Raw genomic sequence first — 18,225 nt, 5'->3', positions numbered from 1 at the left:
GGAGAGCAATGCAGGTAGCAGGTGTAAAGTGCAACAGTTGCCGTAGCTCTGCCACCACTGGAGGATGACATCGTGAGACTGGGAAGGCATGGAACATTTAATGAGGCAGTTTACGCCTCAGAGTCATGCGCTGCCTCTGATTTATTGCCTGAGCAGTCTATATCCATTGTGTCTGAGGTTCTGGCGAGATCTAGGTCCTCAGCAGACACCAAAACCTCCACCCCATCCTCAGCCACAGAGCTTGTAGGTAGCAGTGGTTTGGGTGCCACCACAGTTTCCTTGGTCTTGGGAGTTTTCATTTTGGATTTCTCTCGCTGCTCCTTGGGTTTCCCTGGCTGGGAGGACTTCACTGGCTCAGTCTCCGGGACTGGGTATGAGCATGAAGCCCTACAGCTAGCTGCTTTTGGGCTCTTCAGACACTGGCGGGTGTCATCTTTCCCACTAGAAGAAACCTGGGAATGGAGTGTCCCAGGGGACCCTTCCTAGTGAGAGAACCCGAAGACGACTTACGCTCCTCCAGCTTAGAAATGGGGACGGATGTCCCTGATGGTTGAGGGGGTGTTGCTCCTGAAGTAGGTGGTGCAGGAGCAACAGGGACAGAAATGCCCCCACTGTCAAGGGGGCAGGTGTACTATTCTTGCTCCGAGAGGCGACCTGGGTTGGCGGAGCTGATGGTGCCAAAACTGTTGTAGCGGCAGCATAAGACGATGTCATACGCACAGGCAGCAGATGTTCAAATTTTCTCTTAGTCTCAGTGTAGGTCAGTTGGTCCAGGGTCTTGTACTCCATGATTTTCCTTTCTTTCTGGAGAATCCTGCAGTCAGGGGAGCAAGGCAAATGGTGCTCTCCGCAGCTGACACAGATGGGAGGCGGGGCACATGGAATATTGGGATGTGATGGGCGTCCGCAATCTTGGCATGTTATGCTGGAAGTACAGCAGGAAGACACATGACCAAACTTACAGCACTTAAGGCACCGCATTGGGTGAGGGATATAGGGCTTTACGTCACACCGGTACACCATCACCTTGACCTTCTCGGGCAACATATCACCCTCAAAGGCCAAGTTGAAGGAACTGGTGGCAACCTGATTATCCTTCCAACCCCAGTGGACACACTGGATGAAATATACACCTCGCTGCTCTAAATTGGCGTGCAGCTCATCGTTGGACTGCAAAAGAAGGTATCTGTGATACCCTGGACCATATTTAAGCTCTTATGGGGCGCGATGGCTACAGAAACATTCCCCTCCATGTCAGAAGTGAGTAACTCCCGTGACGTGGCAGAGGACTCTGTTTTGATCAAGACTGACACAGATCTCATTTAAGCCCTCCACCTCCCTGAACTTGTCCTCTAAATGCTCAACAAAAAACTGAGGCTTCATCGTCATGAAAGTTTCCTCATCAGCTCTTGAACATACAAGGTACCGGGGCGAATAAGATCCGCTGCCATCTTTAGCCTCATGTTCCTCCCATGGTGTGGCCAGGGAGGGGAATGATTTGTGGTCATACTTCTGTGCATTTAATCGAGTTCGTCATCGCTTAGAGACTGCTGGTGTTTCACCACCAGCAAGAGATGATGGACTACACTTCATCACGTGTGATCTGCCCTGATGCCACCCACTCCAACCAGGGGCCCTCCCCATGGGCACCGCCTAGCTGCAGCAAAGGCCACCTGTCAGGATGGCCATTATCGGGAGTCCTGGTGCCCCAGGGGGCTGGGCGTCTACCCCTTGGCATACATGGGGAGTTAACGGCGCAGGCATCATCAGCAGAGCAATCCCTGTGTGGTCAGGGGACTACAACAAACAGGGTACATGGTGGCCCCACCACTACGGACTGGCTACCATGCTGGCTATCAGGTGCAAAGAAGTCCATGTTCATTGTCGATGCAGAAATCGATGCTGCATAGTGAATTGTGGAAAATGCACGCAGGAAGGTATCCTCTCCCATGAGATGGAGAATGGGCAGGACTGCAATGCGACGACAAGAAAGTGTGCTAAAGATGTCAATGCATGATGGACACGATACGCCTTGTAAGGTGCCCTTCCCCAATTGGTTCGCTCTTTGAAAAAATTTTGTAGAATGGAGGTCAAACCTTGTTTAGATTGAAGTCAACTGGTAGGTATTTCTGCTTAATGGAAGTCTCTCTAACAAAGAAACCACATTCTACAAAGCTTGGGTATCCGATTAATGAGGGAATTAGTATATTTCATCAAAATATACAAGGTATTAGAGATGAAGTTAGTGAACTGCTTATAGATGTTGACTCTGAAATTATTGGTATATCTGAACACTTCTTAAATAAGGAGATAATTCAGAGGCTTCCTTTACCAGGATACAGGTTGGCTGGCAGCTTTTCTAGGAGCTCTTTGCGGTGTGGGGGAGTAGCCATGTATGTAAAAAACGGTATCTCATTTGAGTCAATTGATGTTTCAAAGTACTGCACTGAAAAGGTGTTTGAATGTTGTGCAGGTGTGGTTAAATTTAGTGGAGCTAAACTTCTTGCTACTGTTATTTATAGATCCCCAGACTCCGATTTCACAACATTTTTGCTAAAGCTAGAGGAGGTTCTTGGTTCACTTTATAGGAAATACAAGAAGTTAGTTATATGTGGTGACTTCAATATTAATTGTATAAGTGATAATTCATATAATCTTATGCAAACCATATTCTTTCCAATGAGAGTGCAGGGGAACAGTAGAACAACCATAGACAATATTTTTGTTCATTCGTCATTATAAGAAGGGCATTCTGTTAGCAAAAAGGTGAATGGCCTTTCAGATCATGATGCACAAATTTTAAGTCTAAAAGATTTTTGTGCTGCAACGCATGTTAAATATAGTTACCAACTTTTTAGGAAAGCTGATCCAGTTGCTGTACAGACTTTTGTAAACCTTATCAAGGAACAAGAGTGGCAAGATGTTTATAGTGCTGATACAGTAGACGATAAATATAATGCTTTCCTCAAGACTTTTCTCATGCTCTTTGAAAGTTGCTTTCCATTAGAATGTTCAAAACAGGGTACTAGCACAAACAGGCAGCCTGGGTGGCTGACTAATGGGATAAGAATATCTTGTAGAACAAAGTGGCAATTATATCAAAACGTTGGAAACAGTCAAAATCTAAGTGCAGCAGCCCATTACAAACAGTATTGTAAGGTGCTTAAAAAAGTTATTTGGAAGGCAAAAAGTATGTGGTATGCAGATAGAATAGCTAAGTCTCAGGATAACATTAAAACCACATGGTCAGTCGTAAAGGAAGTGGCTGGTCTGCAGAGACAGGTCGAGAATATAGAATCAGTGCGTAGTGGGGATGTCCATGTTACTGATAAGTCGCATATATGTACAGTTCTTAATAATCACTTTCTGAATATAGCAGGTGAACTAAATAGAAACCTAGTCCCAACAGGGAATCATATAGCGCTCTTAGAAAAAAGTGTTCCGAGACTGTTACCTGAAATGCTCCTCCATGATACTGACAAGAGGGAGATTGAGTTAATAATTAAATCACTAAAGACCAAGAACTCTCATGGATATGACGGGGTATCTAGCAGAATACTGAAGTATTGTTCCACGTATGTTAGCTCAGTACTTAGCCATATCTGTAACTTTTCCTTTAGGAGTGGTCGGTTTCCTGACCGATTAAAGTACTCAGTAGTGAAGCCACTTTATAAAACGGGAGACAGGGATAATGTTGACAATTATAGACCTATTTCTATGCCATCGGTGTTTGCTAAAGTTATCGAGAGGGTTGTATATACAAGGTTACTGCAGCATTTAAATTTACGTAATTTGCTGTCAAATGTACAGTTTGGTTTTAGAAATGGCTTAACAACTGAAAATGCTATAGCCTCTTTTCTCTGTGAGGTTTTGGACGGATTAAATAAAAGGTTGCGAACGTTAGGTGTTTTCTTTGATTTAACGAAGGCTTTTGACTGTGTTGACCACAAAATATTACTGCAGAAGTTGGAACATTATGGAGTAAGGGGAGTAGCTTACAATTGGTTCGCCTCCTACTTTAAGAACAGAAAGCAGAAGGTAATCCTCCGCAATATTGAGAGTGGTAATGATGTTCAGTCCCAATGGGGCACTGTTAAATGGGGTGTTCCCCAAGGGTCGGTGCTGGGGCCACTGCTGTTTCTTATTTATATAAATGATATGCCTTCTAGTATTACAAGGTGATTCAAAAATATTTCTGTTTGCTGATGACACCACCTTGGTAGTGAAGGATCTTGTGTGTAATATTGAAACATTATCAAATAATGTAGTTCATGATATAAGTTAGTGGCTTGTGGAAAATAATTTGATGCTAAATCACAGTAAGACTCAGTTTTTACAGTTTCTAACTCACAATTCAACAAGAACTGACATTTTAGTCAGACAGAATGGGCATGTTATAAGCGAGACGGAACAGTTCTAGTTCCTAGGCATACGGATAGATAGTAAGCTGTTGTGGAAAGCCCATGTTCAGGATCTTGTTCAGAAACTAAATGCTGCTTTACTTACCATTAGAACAGTATCTGAAATAAGTGACATTTCAACACGAAAAGTAGTATACTTTGCATATTTTCATACGCTTATGTCATATGGTATTATTTTGTGGGGTAATTCTTCTGATTCAAAAAGGGTATTTTTGGTTCAAAAATGAGCTGTTTGAGCTATGTATGGTGCAAGTTCGAAAACCTCTTGTCGACCCCTATTCAATAGTCTGGGAATTTTGACACTGCCCTCACAGTATGTATTTTCTTTAATGTCGTTTTTTGTTAGCAATATTAGCTTATTCCCAAGAGTTAGCAGCTTTCACTCAGTTAATACTAGGCAGAAATCAAATCTGCATGTGGAATGCACTTCCTAGACTCTTGTGCAGAAAGGAGTGCAGTATTCTGCTGCATCCATTTTCAATAAGCTACCACAAGAACTCAAAAATCTTAGCAGTGGCCCAAACGCTTTTAAGTCTAAACTGACGAGTTTCCGCATGGCACACTCCTCCTATTCTGTCGAGGAGCTCCTGGAATAGCTAAAAAATTAAGCAAATTCCATTGCTACAGTCTTGATTTTCTTTATTTAAACTAACGACTTGTCGCCTGAATATATTTCTTATATTTCATTTTATCTGTTTCTACAATTGTGTTATAATTTCATGTATTGACTCGTTTCATGACCATGGAGACTTCTCCTAAATGTGGTCCAATGGAACAATAAATAAATAAACCCTACAGGGGACCATCACATAGAGGCTGAAATGTGTGAAACTCCTTTTAGTCACCTCGTATGACAGGCAGGAATATCTCGGGTTCTAGCCCCCAGACCCACAGAGGGGCTGGTCTGTTCTGATACTCCGTAAGCTCGAATTTCCCCTCCCCCCCCCCCCCCCCCTTTTCATTAAACGGCAATGCAGAAAGCTATGAAATGCCCTACTGAAGTCAAGGAACATAACATCAGCATGAGCGCCATTGTCCACTGCGCTGTGATCTCGTGGAGACACAGAGCCAGCTGAGTTTTGCACGATCTGTGTGGAATCCATGTTGATTTTCTTCCAAGAAGTCAATTTTTTAGCGTAAAACATGTTCCATAATTCTACAACAGATTGACATCAATGATATAGGTCTATAATTATGTGGATCTGTCTTACAGCCTTTCTTATTAAACAGGAATGAGCTGCACTTTTTTCCAGTTGCTAGGTACCTTTCATTGTTCGAACGATCTATGATGAATTACTGCTAGGAAGGGAGTAAGTGCTTTTGCATAATCTTTACAGAATCTCACAGGTGTCTCATCTGGTCCTGCAGCCTTTCCACTACTAAGCAATTGTAGCCGCTTTTCAATACCGCTATCAATTACCTCAATATCTCCCATTTCATTTCAACGTTCGCACAATGATTGAAAGGATGGACAGTGTTATGATCTTCCATGGTGAAACAACTTTGGAAGACTGAATTCAGTATTTTGGCCTTCTCTTTGTTATCTTGCGTTTTGGTGCCAGTGTGGTCACTGAGAGAATAGTAGATGATTTTGACCCACTTACTGATTTTACATACCAAAATCTCTCATGGTTTTTACTCGGGTTGGTTGACAACATCTTACTTTTGAAATCATTGAACACTTCTCTCATTGCTCTCCTTACGCTCATTTTTGCTTCATTCAGCTTTTGTTTGTCAGCTAGGATTTTACTTCTCTTGAATCTGAGATGAAGTGCTGTTTGTTTACATAGCACTTTTCTAACATGGCTATTAAACAATGATGGATCTTTCCAATCCCTTAAAACCTTACTCAGAACATACTTGTCTAGGGCATATTGAATGATGCCTTTGAATTTTTTTCCATTTGTTCTCCAGCTCTTCATCCTCATCACTGATTATTTGTTGCACACTGCTGAGTATCTTGAAATTTGTATCCTGTCTGCCTTGCCAAAGAAATATATCTTCCTACCTTTCTTGACATTCCTTGTACGACCTGTCGTCATAGATGCTGTCTCAGCCTTGTCAAAGTGGGCAGAGGAGTTGACAGATTTTCAGAGCACTCTCTTGTCCTTGAGTACGAAGCTGCTCCTAAAGGTGAAAGAATCAGCAATGATCAATGTCATGAGGATGCAGAAGACAATGGAAACCTCTGTATTAAATACATGTAGTGTGAATTCACAGAACATGTGGCCTGTAACTGAGATAGTGTCATGATCTCTCCAATGCCAAAATATTCTGGACTAGTCCTCCATTCGGATCTCCAGGATGGGACTGTTAAGGGGGAGATGACCATGAGAAAAAGATTGAATGATCAATTAAAGGATAACATCCTGCATCCCACGGCATGGAATGTAAGAAGCTTGAATGTGGTAGGGAAGCTAGAAAATCTGAAATGGGAAATGCAAAGGCTCAATCTAGATATATTAGTGGTCAGCGAAGTTAAATGGAAAGACAAGGATTTCTGGTCAGATGGGTATAAGGTACTACAAACAGTGGCAGAAAATCGTATAATAGGTGTAGGATTCATTATGAATAGGACGGTATGGCAGAGAGTGTGGAATAGTGAACAGTTCAGTGATAGGTTTGTTCTTGTCAGAATCGACAGCAAATTGACACCAGCAACAATAGTTCTGGTATACGAGGTGCGGCTAGAAAAAAACCATACTGCTGCTGGAAAAAACATTTATTTACAATTATTTACAATTTCATGTTATCTCCTTCAATGTATTCTCCTCCTCGGTCTCTACACCGCTCCATACGAATTTTCCACTGTTCATAGCAATGCTGCAGATCATTTTCGGTAAGTCCATACATTACTTCCGTCGCTTTTTCTTTTACTGCTTCAACAGTCTCAAATCTAGTTCCTTTCAAAGCTGACTTGACTTTAGGGAAAAGAAAAAAGTCACAGGGGGCCAAATCAGGTGAGTAGGGTGGATGATCTAAGATGGGAATGTTGTGTTTTGCCAAAAACGTCTTCACTGACAACACACTGTGAGCTGGGGCATTGTCTTGGTGAAGGATCCATGACTTTTTTCTCCACAAATCGTTCCGTTTTCTCCGTACTCGCTCATGTAGGGTAGCCAGGACGCTAATGTAGTAATACTGATTCACTGTTTGTCCCTCTGGTACCCAATCAATGTGCACACTCCCTTTGATGTCAAAAAAAAACAATCATTGCCTTGAATTTCGATTTTGACATTCGTGCTTTTTTTTGTCGTGGAGAACCAGGAGTTTTCCAATGCATCGATTGGCGTTTAGTTTCGGGATCGTAAGTAAAGAACCACGATTCATCGCAAGTAATAACATTTTGTAAGAAGGTGGGATCACTTTCAATGTTTTCCAGGATGTCAGAACAAATCATTCTTCGGCGTTCCTTCTGTTCAATTGTGAAACACTTTGGAACCATTTTTGAACACACTTTGTTCATGTTGAAACTTTCATGAAGAATCTGCCTAACACTTTCCTTGTCAACTCCTGTTAACTCAGACACTGCTCTGATTGTTAAACGGCGATCTTGTCGAACAAGTTTACCGATTTTTTCAATGTTTGCATCAGTTTTTGCTGACAATGGTCTGCCAGTGTGAGTGTCATCACTGGTGTCTTCGCGGCCATCTTTAAATCGTTTAAACCACTCAAACACTTATGTTCGCGATAAACAATCATTTCCGTACACTTGTTGTAACATTACAAACGTTTCACTTGCAGATTTTCGTAGTTTGAAACAAAATTTGATGTTAACACGCTGTTCTTTCTGTACACTCAACATTTTCCGATGCACAGTACACTCAACTACTTAAAACAGACGCCACGGGGAGACTGGGTGCAGGAGGCAGATGAAACTCGAGCAGTAGGTGGAGCGAGAGTCACGTGACAGGCCACGCGACTTTCAGCCTTATTGCATTCGTTTTATTGTTTCACCAGTACTAGTCCGTTTTTTTTTTCTAGCCACACCTCGTACGTGCTGATGCCACAAGCTGAAGATGAAAATACAGAGAAAGTACATGAGGATGTTGAAAGGGCAATACAGTACATTAAGGGAGATGAAAATAAAATAGTCATGGGGGACTGGAATGAAGTTTTAGGGGATGGAGAAGAAGAAAAGGATACAGGAGAATATGGGCCTGGGACATGGAGAGTTAGAGGAGAAAGACCAATTGAGTTCTGTAATAAATTTCAGCTAGTAATAGCAAATACTCTGTTCAAGAATCACAAGAGGTGGTGGTATACTTGGAAAAGGCATGCAGATAAGGAAAGATCTCAGGTAGATTACATCATGGCAATACAGAGATTCGGAAATCAGATACTGGACTGTAAGGCATACCCAGGAGCAGGTACAGACTCTATTGAAATAGTGATGAAGAGTAGTCTGAAGTTCAAGAGAATAGTCAGGAAGAATCAATACTCAAAAAAGTGGGATACAGATATACTAAGGGATGATGAGATGCACTTTTAAGTTCTATAAGGCTATAGACAGCACAGTGAGGAACAGCTCAGTAGGCAATACAGCTGAAGAGGAATGGACATCTCTTAAAAGGGCAATCACAGAAGTTGGAAAGAAGAAAGAAGAACAGAGGTACAAAGAAGGTAACTGTGAAGAAACCATGAGTACGGAAGAAATACTTTAGTTGATCAATGAATGAAAGAAGTACAAAAAGTTCAGGGAAACTCAGGAACATAGAGATACAAGTCATTGAGGAAGGAAATAAATAGGAACCACAGGGAGCTAAGACAAAAAGGCTCCATGGAAATTCCGAACAAATCAAAGAAGTTCAGCATACAGGAAAGTCAGAACAACCTTTGGTGACACAAAAAACAAGGGTAATAATATGAAGAATGCAATGGGAATTCCACTGTTAAATGCAGAGGTGAGAGCAGATAGGTGTAAAGGGTACATTGAAGGCCTCTATGAGGGGAAAGATTTTTCAGATGTGATAGGTGAACCACAAGTCAATTTAGAAGAGATAGGGTATCCATTAATAGAATCAATTTAAGACGGCTTCGGAAGACTTAAAATTAAGTAAGGCATAAGGGACAGATAAGATTCCATCAGAATTTCTAAAATCATTGGGAGAAGTGGCAACAAATTGACTGTTCACATTGGTGTATAGAATGTATGAGTCTGGGGATGTATCATCTGACTTTCAGGAAAATATCATCCACTCAATTCCGAAGACTGCAAGAGTTGACAAGTGCAAGAATTATTACACAGTTAGCTTAGCAGCTCAGGCACCCAAGTTTCTGACAATAATTATACACAGAAGAGTGGAACAGAAAATTGGGGATGTGCTAGATGACGATCAGTTTGGCTTTACAAAAGGAGCAGAGAGGCAACCTTGACATTGCAGTTGATAATGGAAGGAACACCAAAGAAAAATCAAGACACATTCATAGGATTTGTTGACCTGGAAAAAGCATTCGCCAATGTAAACTGGTCAAGATGTTCAAAATTCTGAGAAAAATAGGGGTAAGCTATCGGGACAGACACTAATATACAATATATACAAGAGCCAAGAAGGAATAATAAGAGAGGACGACCAAAAATGAAGTTCTCAGATTAAAAAGTGTGAAAGACAGGATGTAGTCTTTCCTCCCTACTGTTCAATCTGTGCATCAAAGAAGCAATGATAGAAATAAAAGAATGCTTCATGACTGGAATTAAAATAAAATGCAAAGGGATATTAATGATATGATTCACTGATGCCATTGCTATCCTGAGTGAAAGTGAAGATAAATTACATGATAAGCTGAATGGAATGAACAATGTAATGAGTACATAATATGGACTGAGTGTAAATCAAAGAAAGACGAAAGTAATGAAAAGTAGCAGAAATGAGAAGAGTGAGAAACTTAACATCAAGACTGATGGGCATGAAGTAGATGAAGTTAAGGAATTCTGCTACCTAGACAGCAAAATAACCAATGACCAGTGGAGCAAGGAGGAAATCAAAAGCAGACTAGCCCTGTCAGAAAGGCTAACAGAAGTCTACTAGTGTCACACACAAGCCTTAACATGAGGAGGAAATTTTTCAGAATGTACGTCTGGAGCAGTGTTGTATGTCAGTGAAACACGGATTGTGGGAAAACCAGAACAGAAGGGAATCAAAGCATATGAGATATGGTGCTGCAGGCAAATGTTGAAAATTATGTGGACGATAAGGTAAGGAATGAGGAGGTTCTACGCAGAATCGGTGAGGAAAGGAATACATGGGAAACACTAAAAGGAGAAGGGACAGGATAATAAGACGTTAAGACATCAGGGAATGACTTACATGGTACTAGAGGAAGCTGTAGAGGGCAAACCTGAAGAGGAAGGCAGAGATTGGAATACATCCAACAAATAATTGAGGACATGGCTTGCAAGTGCTGCTTTGAGATTAAGGGGTAGGCACCAAGGAGGAATTTCCGATGGGCCACATAAAACCAGTCAGAAGACAGATGACAACAAGAATTAAGTTAGTTTTGTGTCTCATGCAACCATCTAGTCTCCTACTGACATGATGCATTTGTCAGAAAATGAGATGATGGCATGCAACAAAATGGGACACTGATGAACAGCACCATTCTAACATGAATAAAAAAAAATGGCTCTGAGCACTATGGGACTCAACTGCTGAGGTCATTAGTCCCCTAGAACTTAGAACCAGTTAAACCTAACTAACCTAAGGACATCACAAACATCCATGCCCCAGGCAGGATTCGAACCTGCGACCGTAGCGGTCTTGCGGTTCCAGACTGCAGCGCCTTTAACCGCACGGCCACTTCGGCCGGCTCTAACATGAATCCTCAGTGGCTTTGTTGGCCATATAGTTTCCTTGTATCATGATGTGGCCAGGTACCCAGCAAATTATCACTTCCTTGCCACAGTGTTTGCATCACTATAGTGAGTCATTGATGTGTTGAATCAACTGGTCTTCCAGATTTCCGGATACAATTGGTGAAGTTCTTGTAGTAAACTAAGCAAGTCGAAACAGACAAGAAACCTTGTACGGTGATGTCTGTATCCCCTTCAGTGCCATTAGAATGTCATTTAACTCTGCATCATAATTTGTGAATTATTCTGGAAGACACACTTTGAAAACCCATTGAGGGAAAACAGCAAAACTGAAGACATTCTTGTCCTGTGATCCATCTGTATAAACGACAATAAAACTGTGGTACGTGCTTAAAATGGACGAAACCAAAGTTGAGACAGAGAGATTTTCAGCACCTGCCCAGCCAAATCCAGAGAGACTGAAATGGACTGGTCCAAAAGGCTCCAGTGAATATCAGAATGTCCTCATGGTGGACAGCACCTAACACCTTGAGATAGGAAATAAGGACTGATATATAGACCACACTGCCGTAAACTAAAAGTGATTGAACAAATGCCGTATAAAACTGCAAGAGGGAGGACCTGTCAAGCGTCCCTTATTTGTACACTAAGGCAGTTAAAAGTGTTCAGTGACTGAAAGCCCTTTGTTCATATGTCTTTCAAGTTAATTTTGAGTCAAGTAATAAACCCAAAAAGTGCTCAGTTTCTCGAAAACGTAAAATATTGTCCCTCATTGTGAGTACTGGTTGGTTAAAACTTTGACAAGGACAGTTAAAATTGGCGTGTGTAATCTTCTCTGGTGATTACCAAAAAGCAGTAGTCCTGGTCCAGGTTTTCAGCTACATTGTCACTGTTGTAAGATCAGAGGAAGAGTAGAAGATTGCAAAGTCATCCACAAACAAAGAGTATTTGACAGTTCTCCTGACTGTGGAGGAAATGCCACTGACAGTGATGGCGAACAGTGTGACACTGAGTAAACTGAATGAGATTTTCACTCTGCAGCAGAGAGTGCTTAAGTCATGTTTGGGTACCTCAGATGGTAGAGCACTTGCATGCGAAAGGTGAATGTCTCGAGTTCAAGTCTCGGTCCGGCACACAGTTTTAATCTGCCAGGAAATTTCACTGAATACACTGCCTAGCATGACAATTCTCTTTAACATATCAGTCACCCAAGGCATTTCCCATGTGTATCAAAAATGCCGGTCCACAAGAAAGAACTGGATAAAAAGTGGCAGATGTCTATGTAGTCCCCATTCATGAAGTTGGCAAAGGATGTTGTACCTACAAAACGTTTCATACTTTCTGGATGTCTAAAAATTCCCCAAACCAAATGGTTTCAGCATAACAAGGATTCCTGTATCGCTGTCTCCAGTAAATTTTGATTGTCCAGAGTGGAATTGTAGTGTAGGGGCTGAAATCACACCACTAGGGGATCACATGACCTCACGACACAAGCAACCAGAGGAGGTGGCAGTTGACCATGCGTTGACGAGTCTTACCCATACCACTTGTAAGGACTACACCCCAGTAACTGTTAGGGGCACTAAGGTCTTTGCCTGGTTTCCAGAATGGAATTAATATTGCCTCCTTCAAATTCATGGGGTAGTGTCCATGAAACCAGATCTGACTAAATCAACAAAGGAGCCATCCTTTCAGTTCAGAGCACAGATGACAAAGCCTGACATAGTGGATCTTATCACGTCCTGGAGCTGTGTCTCTGGCTACAGACAAAGCTAATTCCAGTTGCCAAATGGAGAACAGAAGGTTGTGGACTTCCTCATTACATGACAAGAAATTGAATTTCCTAATCTCTGCAATCCTATGGAACACCTGTAAAGCAGGAGCTTGTCTGGATGACTTGGTGACAGTAAAAATGTTTTCAGCTAAAACCTGCGCCATGGCTTGTCATGTCTATCAACACCAAATTCCTTGGCAAGCCTGTAAGGGGAAGTGTACTGCGCTTGCCTGAAATCCACTTTACTGAGTCCCAAACTTGCGCAGCAGAAGTGGACCAATTAATATACGTCAAGAATTCCTTCCAGGAAGACCTGTTCTTTTATCACTCACCTCCCATGTGCTCTCACAGATCTGTAGGCATGAAGGTTTCCTGTATTTGGATGGTGTTTGAAGTTCTGCAGAACTGTTCATTTGGCCCTGATTGCCAATCTAGTCTTAATTCCACCAAGGCTCAGGCCATCATCTGAGGTGGCTACTAGACTGGGGGATGGACTCTGCAGCAGCTGAATGGATCTCACAACTGATATGGACCACTGTGTCCTGTGCACAATCCTTTTGTTCAAAAATAGCCTATCAACTATACTGCAACCCATTTGCCCTTTCTATCATCCATCTGCATGGTCTCCTGTCAGCCCCTGTCGACAGAATGATCCACACTGGGAAGAGGACACTGGAATGTGAATCTGTAGCCACTTCCCACTGAACTCAGTCTGCAACAGCTGGGGAATAATAACAAAGGTCAGTGGCTGAAAAAAGACATTGGAGCTGTGGAAAAGTGCATCATCTGATCCAAGTTCAGAAAGCAGATATTCTCAGAACGGATGAATCGCTAGAGCATCTGACCCCTGCAGCAAGTGGTAGGTGAGCCCTACAACACAATGTGTGCACTTAAGTCCCCCATGAGGAATGGGTGTGGGAGTGCCTGAAGAGTTCTGTCAGTATGTTTACAACCAAATCATCATTAGGTGGAAGGCACAAAGAACATGCTGTGATATTAAAGGGTGTGAGAACTTTCTCAGCTATTACTGCCATGGTTGTGGTAAGAGGGATAGGTGAGGAGGGGTGACTGTCATCAATGAAAACAGTCACTCCACCTTTAGCCCTACCTCCAGTGTCATCATTTTTCCTGTAGGGGTGGTAACCTCATAATGCTGATGTGTCTGACTTTAAAATGAGTATCTTGTCACCAGATGCAGAAGTGTTTCTCCTGGACCAGGAGCTGTCATTCTTCCAAATGTGAGCGGTATCAATTTAAATACAACTGCAATGCAGAAGTTCATGTGGCAACCATTGTTTAGTGATGGTTGGTCTTTTCTTTCTCCTTCAGAGGTGATTTGCTGGTGAGATCAGGGGGAATGTTAGCCAGTTCTTAGCTCTCCAGATCCTGTCACTGGAAGGCCGTATCTTCCAAAGCTTAGTTCCCACCAGAGAGGGAGAAAGCTCACCAATCTGAAGGTTTAGCTACCACTTTCTTGGACTTTGAATTACTTTTTGAATGACGTTTTTCTTTACAGATGGGTTAGAGGTATGGCTTAGTTTGTTTCTGATGGTGGGTAGTGGTATGTGCCTTAGATGGTGACACCCACTGCTGATGGCTTTCGAAGACTTCAGTTTCAACTGGAGCATTTCCCCCACAGGTTCTCCAACAAGTTCATAGCTCATACTTTCATCTGTGGTCTGAGATTGTGCAGAGGCATCACGCTCAGCAATTGGCGTCTTAAGGGCTCATGTGAAAGAAGTAGCAAGAACGTGAGATTGCGTAGCTCTGAAAGCTTTTATAGCTTCACCATAGCTTGACTTTCAACTCCTGAATTTTCCATTCCTTGTTGTAAAACCTCGCACTTCTTGCTCCACACTGGGTGATCCTAGGAGCAGTTCATATATTTTGCAAGAAGTATACAATAATTGCCTGTTTTGTGAGCTGAGCCTCAGCAATGGCCACATGTAGCACTCCCATTACATCCCATAGAGGTACAGCCAAATTCTTCCAATTTTTACCATCACTCTGGGTTAGGAACAAATGGACAAACCTCGAGACAGATATAGCATATTGGAGCTAGTAACAACACCCTCACTAAAGTTAAGGCCTCTAGTGGGTATTCATCTAAGTCCTTAGATCCCGGAAGCTTAGATACCTGGGTTGAATTAGCAGTTTCAACTAGAAGTGTTCCATTACATAGTTATTTGACTCTTTTTTGGGACCAAGCAATACCTTTCCATGCCTTGAGAATATGGAAAGGGAAGGCCTTCTCAAAGTTTCCTCCTGTTCTCCTGATTACAATGAAAGTGTTCGTCGTCATCATCATCATCATCATCATCATCATCATCATCAGTTATCTGCTATATTAGCAGGTCCTTTGCCTCTCCATTTTCTGCGATCCAATGCTTCCTTCTTAAGGCTGCTGTATGTTGTACCGTCCATCATGTCATCCAGTATCTGGAATCTCTTCCTTCCTCGCTTCCTTTTCCCTTCTACATAACCTTCTAAAACTGTTTTTATCAGTCCGTCATTCTTTCTTAATATATGCCCAATCCAATTTCTTTTTCTTCTCTTTATTACATCTAGTAACTGTCTTTTCTCTACCATTCTTCTCAGTACCTCTTTATTTTTTACTCTGTCCATCGAACTTATTCTTTCCATCTTCTGCCATGTCCAGATCTCAAAAGCCTCCAGCCTTTCTCTGTCTTTTTTCCTCATAGTCCATGTTTCAGTGCCATATAGAAGAACACTCCACACGAGACATTTTATGAGTCTCTTTCTGAGTTCTCTGTCCAGACCACTGCAGAAGATTCTCCTTTTGTTATAAAACACCTGTTTTGCCATTGCTATCCTTGTTTTAATTTCTGTGGTGCACTTCCAGTCTGTGTCTATCCTGCTTCCAAGTTACTTAAAATTTTTCACCTGTTCTAGTGTTTCTCCATTCAGCACAATTTTTATTTCCTTATTTCCTCCTATTGCCAATACTTTTGTTTTATTTGTGTTAATTTTTATTCCATATTTTTTTCCGTTAGTTGCAATGGTGTCCACCAAATCCTGTAATTCTTTTTCCCCTGTGTCTAGAAGGACCATGTCATCAGCAAATCTCATGCACCCTACTCTTCTTCCTCCAATTTCTACTCCTTTGTCATCTAATGAGCATTAATCAATCATATTTTCCAAGTACAGGTTGAAAAGGGTAGGTGATAAACAGCATCCTTGTCTTACTCCTTTACCTAGTCTGATCCAGTTTGTACTTTCTCCTCTCACTTTAACTGAAACTTTTTGATTAAGGTACAATGAGTTTATAAGTCTTCTGGTTCTCCAGTCCACTCTTTTCCCTCATAATAGTCGCCAGCATGTCCCAAACCACATTGTCAAATTCCTTTTCTAAATCGATGAAGCACATATATAGGTCTCTTCCTTTTTCAATAAACCTTTCTCCCAAATTTCGTAGGAGCCCTATTGCATCTCTTGTGCCCGTATTCCATCTAAAGCCAAACTGCTCCTCACCGAGATTCTCCTCTATTAGTTTTTCAAGTCTTTTATTAATTATTCTTAACATCACTTTCACTGCATGTGAAATGAGGCTGATTGTTCTGTGCTCACTGCATTTCTTGGTTCCTTGTTTTTTCAGTAATGGAATCATTATTGTTGTCAAAAAGTCCTCAGGCCATTCACCACTGTCATATTTTATTACATAACCTCAATATTTCTCTTATTCCATTGTGGTTCAAACATTTTAGTATTTCTCCCGGTATTGTATCTGTACCTACTGCTTTGCCATTTTTCATTGCAGCAATGGCAGACTTTACTTCTTCCATTATGATGGTCAGTCCTTTCTCTTCACCACTTACACTGTTGTGTGATTCAAGTTCCAGAGTTTCTGGTTTGCTATTTGTGTCATATAGCTCTTTTATATATTCTTCCCATCTCTGGAGGACATCATCATGATCTTTGTACACTACCTCTTCGTCTTTACTCAAAATTTCCATAGTAGCACTTCCTGCTCTGTTTGGTTCCCATGTCATAGTCTTTACTCTGTTGTATAGTAAGTCATATCTTCCCTTCCTGTCCAGTTCTTCAATTTCATCACATTCCTCTTTTAGCCATTTTTTCCTAGCCTGCTCTGTTCCTCTTCGCAGTTCGTTATTTAACCTCCGGTATATCTTTCTTGCATCTTCAGTGTTCTTGTTTTTCAATTTTCTTCTCTCCTCCATCTTGGAAATCATTTCTCGTGTGACCCATGGTTTTTTTCCCTTTTCCCTTTTACATATCCTATATTTTGCTGCCCTGCATTAATGATTCCTTCTTTCAGCATATTCCAGTACTCGTTGGCATTATCAGGTGCTTCTTTGTCTCGTAATGTGTTTAGAAAGTCCCGAGATAGCATTTCTGTAATTTGTTCTTTGTTGGACCTTATCTTCTCTAAATCCCACTTCTTCACCATTGTCACCTTTTTCAGTTTTTTCATTCTTATTTCTATTTCTGCCATAAGTAAGTTGTGGTCACTATTAATATCTGCACCTGGTAATGTGTGCACCTTGTTGATTCCATTCCTGTATCTTTCATCTACCAGTATAAAATCGATTTGGTTTCTGTATTTATCCCCTGGTGATTTCCAAGTGTAGAGCCTCCTCTTATGGTTCTTGAACCATGTGTTTGTCACTATCAGCTGCCTTTCCCTGCAGAAGTCAATTAACCATTCACCTCTGTCATTTCTCTTTCCAAGACCATGACTGCCTACTATCTTTCCCTCTTTCCCTTCTACCACAATGGCGTTCCAGTCTCCCAATACTATTTTGCAGCGTTTTTTATTTTCGTCCATTATTCTCTCTATTACATTGTACGTTTCCTCTACAATTTGGTCATCATGTTCTGAAGTTGACATATTCACTTGGACAATAAGTAAATCTTTTTGTGCTCCTTTCGGCCATACACCAATAACCCGGTCATTTGCATAGTCTACATATTCCACACATTTATCCAATTCCTTTGTCATAATCATTCCTACTCCATTAATTCCTTTTACTTCTCCTCCTGAGTAGTAGAATACATATTCATCTGACTGCAACTCTCCATGTCCATTCCATCTTACCTCAGCAACTCCTACGAGGTCCATATGATTCTTTTCCATTTTTCTTTTAAGGTTTTCTAGTTTTCCTGCTTGTAGCAGAGTTCTGACATTCCAGGTACCAATTCTCGTTTTGATTTTTTGCCTCCTTTCAAGTTGATGGAGT

This window comes from Schistocerca serialis, chromosome 5 (assembly GCF_023864345.2).
Source record: "Schistocerca serialis cubense isolate TAMUIC-IGC-003099 chromosome 5, iqSchSeri2.2, whole genome shotgun sequence".
Classification (NCBI taxonomy): domain Eukaryota; kingdom Metazoa; phylum Arthropoda; class Insecta; order Orthoptera; family Acrididae; genus Schistocerca; species Schistocerca serialis.
The sequence above is the reverse complement of the archived record's forward strand: the minus strand, read 5'-3'. Positions refer to the sequence as shown.